The following is a 7,287-nucleotide window of genomic DNA, read 5'->3' as shown; positions in this document are numbered from 1 at the left end:
CCCAACTCAAAACTTACTTCACCCTGTGTGGCAGGGAAGGAAGGGGCTTGCACCAGATCTCAGCAGTTGACTTCTTTGGCTCCTTGAGCCTTGATGGTTGTGCTGTTCTCTGGGCCTAGGAAAATGTTGGCACATCTACCCTACCTTGGTGCCCCTGGACTACCCACTCGCTTCTACTCTCTGCCTATCATCAGCCAAATATGAGGCAGAATAGGTACCTGGGAATGACACTAAGCTCACATCCAGAGCTGCTCTTAGAGTTAGACTGTCTGCCTTGGGTGTGCTCTCAGCACTGCTCAAAGGCACTCAGGTTGCCTCATGTCTGGGAGTTACTGCCCTCAGCGCTGGCTAAAGTAACCAGGCATGCTGCGTGGCAGGGGTCCAAGAAAGATCAAAGAGGTGGCACAGACAAGCAAGCAGACACCAGTCACAGCAAAATGAGGGTTATTTTAGAAAGAGGGAATAAATGTGGAGCTTCTGCCACAAAATATGGTCCTTCTGAGCCAGGGGTTATATGTAGCCTCATAAAAGATTTTGAACAAACAGAGGGATCATTACGTTACCTCCTACTTAGATTAAAAAGAATAAAATGATGGTGTGAGGTTCAGTCAAAGGATTTCCAGGCGTTAATCTAAAGTTCAGCCCTCACAATAGGGTCTAATCTCTCCAACCTCAGGTCCCAAAAGATGCTCTGAAAGATTAGAAAGCTGTTGCACCTGTGAACCTTGTAGCACTGTGCTGTGTAACAGTGGCACTTACATAATGCAGAACAGTTCAGAGATTTATTTCTGGTGTATGAGAATCTGTTGTGAAGGCTGCTGCTCCATAGCAGGTTCTTCATCATCTGAAACAGGAACCTGCTGATGTGGGGCAGAAAGAGCCATCAGTGTTTTAAGAGATTAATCTAACAGAAAACATCTGAGTACTATGATGCTCTTTCCTGAGAGATCTGGAAATCCTTCCTGATATTCAGAAAAGCCAGATAAAGTCTACGTGGATTTCGCACTGATCAGAAACGTCCCTGCGGAGTGGGTTTCAAAAAGCCATTGCCTGTGACATGCTCTACTGTGGCCCCTCAACCAGCATCTTAGACACAGCACTGGCTGCGGCCTGATATGTCGCACTGGACTAGATGAGCTTCATATGAACTGCAGGCCAGAAGACCTTTCCAAAAAATGGGCTATTCTTAAGATCTTTTTAAAAGACAGAGGCTGAGCTCACTCAATCTGTGACCATGACATTATTATCACACGATAAATAAAGAAAGATACTTAGCTGTGTTAGTCCACAGTCAGGCAGAAGGCAGGGCAGGGTGGCACTGTAGAGGGTGGTACCTTAGGGACAACAAAAAGAGATGTCTGAAAGATTGTACTTTGTCCCAGGAGAAAATGGTTTCTCCTGACACAGACATTTGTAGAACAGGATGCACCTGATGGAGTAAGCAAGCAAATGGGTCAGAGGCAGGGGGGAGGAAGAGATCAGCAGTGTTACTTTGTTGTTTAATATAATACCTTTCCTTTCATCATAGTGCTCCTACTTATACCCCAAAGTACCAGTCAGCTTCCAGTGAGCTAAACATTCTCCATCTCTCCTATCATTTTATCCAATTCTTTTTTGTTTGGTAAACCTTCTTCTGTTCTGCTTACGTGTATTTATTGGCTGCTTGTTAAGTAAGCAGAATAAGCACTGAAGAATTTTTTTGGGGGGTGCCATTGTGAACTATTGAATAACATTAGGAATTTGCACTAAACTGCCCATACTATACTTGGATTCGGGTCAGAAAGTATTCTTCCCATTGAATACTAGCAGCTTGCAAACATAAAAGAAAGGAAATGGATTGTTTTGTGTTGACGTCATAGCAAACAGTGAACAGAAGATGTCCCCTTCACAATGGTTTGCTGGGAAAAGAGAAGGCAAAATGTGCCATCAAATGGGAACTTTTTTTTTCTTTTTTTTTAGATTCGCTAAAGCAAAAAGCAGTTTTCACTGATCAAGATGTTCCTGCTGTCCCCTGCATCTGTCTTACACATCTCATAAAGATCTAACCAGGATAAAGTAATTCACCTTTAACTTCTAAATTAAAAGAAAAATAAACCCTCCAGCCCTGTTGAACCTGGTTCAAAACATGCCGTAGCTGTTAGCCATGTTGGATTTTGGACCATTTCTGTAACATTCTGTATTTTTAAATGTTTTATTGCAAAAGTCACTTTCCCCATCATGTTTGTCCTTTTTTGCTTCCTGATAAACATGCTTTATATTTATGTTCTAATCTCATAGCACCAGTCCTAGTGTGAGGAGACTTGAAAAAAGAGCATGATCACACGTCCAGAAATACACAGACCAAGAGGGCAATCTTGAAAATATTTCCAAAAGTAGTCAGCTAGCTGTTCTGTGCTATGGCTAGAGATGAATTGACCTCTTCTCTCAGCTGGTTAAGCTGAATATCTTGGACATTTTGCTCAGTAGCTACAGGGTTTTGGGGGGTATAGAAAAGTGTAGCACTGGCTCCTTCAGAGGCCGTGTTTGGCAAGAAATCAGTGAACCCTCCTCTGAGTTTTGCCAGAACATTTTTTGCTGCCTATCCTTTGGATCCCAACTGGATAGAGGCACCTCTGTTTAGCCCTAACTTGGCACCTAAGGGGCAAGATTTCAGATGCATCTTTGACTGCAGCATTTCCTATTGTCCAGCTTAAACAGTATCCATTCATTGTGCAAGACCTTTAGATTGCCATGCTGAGGCATCTAACTCTCCTCATTCACTATATAAGGGTTCTGTATTCTGCTCTGGGCACCAAGCTCCTAAGACTTAGGCATTGTAGTGCCTAATTTGTGGGTACCCAAGTTCTTTGTTGGATCTATCCCTTACTCTTGAGTCAGCAAAAAAACTAGAAGCCAGCGTGTTTTGTTGGTAGCTTCTTTTTATGCTTCTTAAAAAGTGCCAGAAATGTACAGAGAAGCTAACTTCGTTTCATGGAAATTGATGGTAGTTCTCTGCCACTAAGAACTACTACAGACATTCAGTTGCAAGAGAGTTGCTGCTCTCCTAGGAGAAATCACAAGTGTACTGATGATCAGGCTTTTTCTCCCAGAATAAAAATGGCCATTACAGGAGAAAAGTAACCTGGGCAGAACCAGGGTTAAATCATTTCCAAGAGAGTTTCTCTTGGGAGAGCAAATGTTGGTATATGCTGACAACATAGGCTGGCCATGGGCCATCTGGATTAGCCAATCAGGCCTGCCCTATGCAGTGCTGTCATCTGTTGCCTGCAAGCATACTGAGATGTGTGCACAGGCCCTTTCCCCCTGCTCCCCCAGGTGCACAGTGCCAGCACTGAAAACTCGCCACTATTCAAGGCTTCAGCATCCAAATGTCTGTACATGTGGCTCTGGGTAAGTTTTTTTTACCATGAGAACAAGCCTGGGAGAATTCTCCCAGATTATTTGTACATGCATACACAGCTTAAAGTTCAGCTTGTTAAGGACTTGCTTATCCCTTTATCCTGAGTGAGGTATTTAGTATGAAATTCAATGATGTAAAAATTCTTCACAAAGGAGAATGTGCTCGAGAGGGTGTCTATACACATGCCCCGGGGTGATGGTGGTGGTGGGAGGTACTTTAATTAGAGTGGCTCTGAGAGTGCCTGTAGCATCACATGTATTCAATGTTCTGCAGTTCAAAATGGCAGCAGGGGCATTTTAACTAGAGCTCGTCCAACAAGCTTTAGTTAAAACAACCCCACTGCCTTTTGAAATGCAGGGACACTGAAGACACATGATGCAGACACTGCTGGAGTGCACTAATTATCATGCTCCAGAACAGACACAGCAGACTTGATTAATTGAGTCTGCTCCGATGCACGCTAGTTAGCACATGTCAGAGCAGATTTCCATCACATGTAGTGTATTGCCAATTCATGATTTTTGGAGTTGTTCTTAAGGTATATGGTTTGGGAATGTGAAAAACTTTGCTCTTTCTTTTATACATATGTCCCAGGACAAACCCTAAAAAAGTTCACAGGATAAGAAGTGCTAATAGTTTTTCCTAGGACCTTGTAAAGTACTCTAAATGGCTGTCCTGTAACTGCATTATTGAATCAATGGCAGAAAAGTAGCAGTGCACTGAGCTGCTTATTAAACCCTGATTGGAAGCAGTGTTCCCTCCAAGCTGCACGCGTGTGCGGCCCCGCACAAGTAAAAGTCTTGCCACACATCAACTTTTTAAGGCTACGCACCTGCTGAGATAGGAGCTGGGCTGCGGCATGGGACGCTTACCAAAGGTAAGCTCCTCCCTGAGGCGAGGCGAGGTGGGGGCAAGCTCCATCAGCTCTGGGGAACTGCTCCAGTCCCTGCATCTCCTCAGGGAGCAAGGAGGCACATGGTGTCAGGGCTGGGGAGCAAAGCAGTTCCCCAGAGCCAGCAGGGCCTGTGCTAGCCCCCAGCCCCAGCCTCCATGCCTGCCTTGCCTCACCTTGGAGAGGAGCCACTGCCTGCCCCGTGTGAGGCTCCGCCGGCTCCGGGGAACTGCTCCACTCCCCAGTCTTGATGTCACATGCCTCCTCGCTCCCTGAGGTGATGTGGGGGGGCAAAGCAGTTCCTTGGAGCTGGCGGAGTCTGCGCCAGCCCCTGGCTCTAGCCCTCCAGCCCCCGACCCCTGGCCCTGCCTCGCCTCTGGGACGAGCCGCTGCCTGCCCCAGGTGAGGGGTGAGGAGTCTTTGGTAAGTGTCCCACGTCGGCCCTGGTGCCTCCCTTTCAGTTCTATCCACCGGTGGCTGGGCCGCAGCACTCCACTGCGCTGCTCTGGGCAGCAGTCAGCATGGAGAAGGGTGGTGGCCGAATCCTTCCTGCTCCCACCTGGACACTTACTTTGGGACACTTGCCAGCAGACTGCACTGCGCCAAAAAGGGGAGGTGGGACCGAAACAGTGTGCTCACAGACTGAAGCGGCATGCTCACGGACCAAAGCGGCATGCTCACGGACCACTACTCCTTAGAGGGAACATTGATTGGAAGAGCAAAGTACATACATACATATCCTTCAACTTTTCTGTCCAGGGCAAGCGCAGGCACAACTTGTCCCAGGACAAACGCAATGTCTGTTCCAGGCCTTACTGCTTCCACCTGTCCCATGCACCTCTGTTGCTGAAGGAAGCATGCAGCGTTGGGCCAGGAAGGACTATGGCAGCACTAGGCACTCCTGCCCAGTTTAGGTTTATCAGATCCATCTAATGCAGGCAGGAACAAATGATCCTGCTGCAGCCCGTCCCAGTCTCTCTCTCTTTTTCTGAGGCACACGGGGCAGTTCCACCTGGTAGCAGCAGCAGCAACAGCACCCTGGTTGAAAACTACTGAGGTAAGCAGAGGCGACACAACCATGGTTCTCAACCAGGTGCTACCAAGTTCAAAGACATTGTAAGAGGTGTCCTGTATCTAAAAAGGTTGAGAATCACTGCTTTACATAATTGTGTACCATAACTGAAGGTGTAAGCAATGACCTGAGAAGGAAGTCATCCCAAACCACAACAGATCTTAACTTCTGTGAATGTGGCACCTGTGGAGAAGTACCATTAATGCTGCCTGTGGAAGTTCCTCCAAATCCAGTTGGAAGACAGCTGCACCAATGTTAGCATCCTCCTACAAGCAAATACCATGAATATTGAGGCAATGATCATCCAACATCAATTTCATTGGGCCAGCCATGTCAGCAGACTCCTGAAACAACTTTTATTCTCAGCTCAGCCAAGGCATATGCTCAAGGGGAGGGCAGAGAAAGCACTTTAAGGATGTCCTCAAATCCAACTTAAAAAAATTCAACATTGATGTCAGCTCGTGGGAAATTATCACCAAGGACTGCCCCAAATAAAGGAAGAGCCTGCTGCAGGGATCTCAGCTCTTTGAAACCTTGTGACAATCACAGGAGATAGAAAAGATAAGCCTCATCAGCCATCTTTGGAGACACAGCTAAGTCAGTCATCCTTGACTGTGAGGGATTGCTGAAGAAAGCAGTTATAGAAGGGCTACTTAGCTGTGTTACAGTGTTTGGCTCTTCTTAGTCAAAGAATATGTTCTGGAGGTCAAGTATTCCTGCCGTGTTACGTTTCAGTGTTTTACCGTTGTATTCATTATCCTGTTGCAGGAGCTGAGTGAGTAGCATAACAAAAGTTCACTTTGTGTGTGTATATAATGTCTACATGGAGCACTCTTACAATACAGTATATGGAGTATATTTTGAAGTAGTTTGTTAATATGTAAGGTACCAGTAGAAGGTACTCAGGAATTTAAGAACACATAGTATAGTTTGTTTTAATTGATACCAAGGGTTAGCCCAAAAAACACTCTCCAGCCCATTCTTGCTGGCCATCAGCAATGAAAAACCCTACACTCAGTCTCAGTGGCTGTGCAGCCTAACCCTGAGAGCTCTGTTGAACTTCTGTGCCAAAGGTCCAGCTTTCACCAAGCCCATCCCCACCTGCAGTGTGTCTGGAACTCATTTGGGTCTGCAGCCTTGAGCACAAGTCTATCAGAAGCACACCACCAATCCTCTTCCTGTTTTCAGGTCCTCTGTACTCTAACTCCTGTCCCTATGGCCATAATTACAGTCATGCACAGAAAGAAAGAGAAGTTATTCAGACTGATTCTTAGAATGTCACTGCATTAGGAAGCAGAAGCACAATATGTACAGGAAAGGGTGCTTACATGACCAAGGCCAGTTTAGTGCAGACCTAAATTCAATGTGGACATACCCTGTGGTTCCTCGTTTTCCAAGGACAATGAAACCTGCTCACCACTACAAATCACTTCCTCTCTGCAGCTCTTTATGCATGGTGATCTGTGGTAAACAACTTAAATGAATTAGCTCGTTAACTTGATTGTGCTGTTTCAGCATAGAATAAAATAGGTAATGGTACATTAATTGTCCCTTGTGGGTTTTTTTACCTTGTAACAAAGTGCATATTCTTGACAAACTGATTTTTGGACCTTCAGAGCATATTCTTTGGTAAAGCAGGGCCAAAGAGCACCTGGCCCAATCCAACTGTTCCCTGGGCCTGCCCGGAGAGCAGCACCTGGTGGGCTTCCAGTGCGTTGGCTTGGGGAACAGTTGGATTGGGCCGGGTGCTGCTTCCAAACTGGGGCAGCACCCAGCCTGCTAACAGCTCATCTGGGCGGCCCTGGGGAGTGCCACCACCATGGAGGGAAGGACCTGGGGCCCCCGGCTCAGGGGCCATTTGGCCCACTGGCAGCTTGCCCCCCAGCCACAGAAGAGGCAGGCAGACTCAACCAAAAAAAAAAA

The sequence above is a fragment of the Gavialis gangeticus genome, unplaced genomic scaffold, assembly GCF_001723915.1.
Source record: "Gavialis gangeticus isolate Ggan-Ray unplaced genomic scaffold, GavGan_comp1, whole genome shotgun sequence".
NCBI lineage: Eukaryota > Metazoa > Chordata > Crocodylia > Gavialidae > Gavialis > Gavialis gangeticus.
This window is presented reverse-complemented; position numbering follows the sequence as displayed.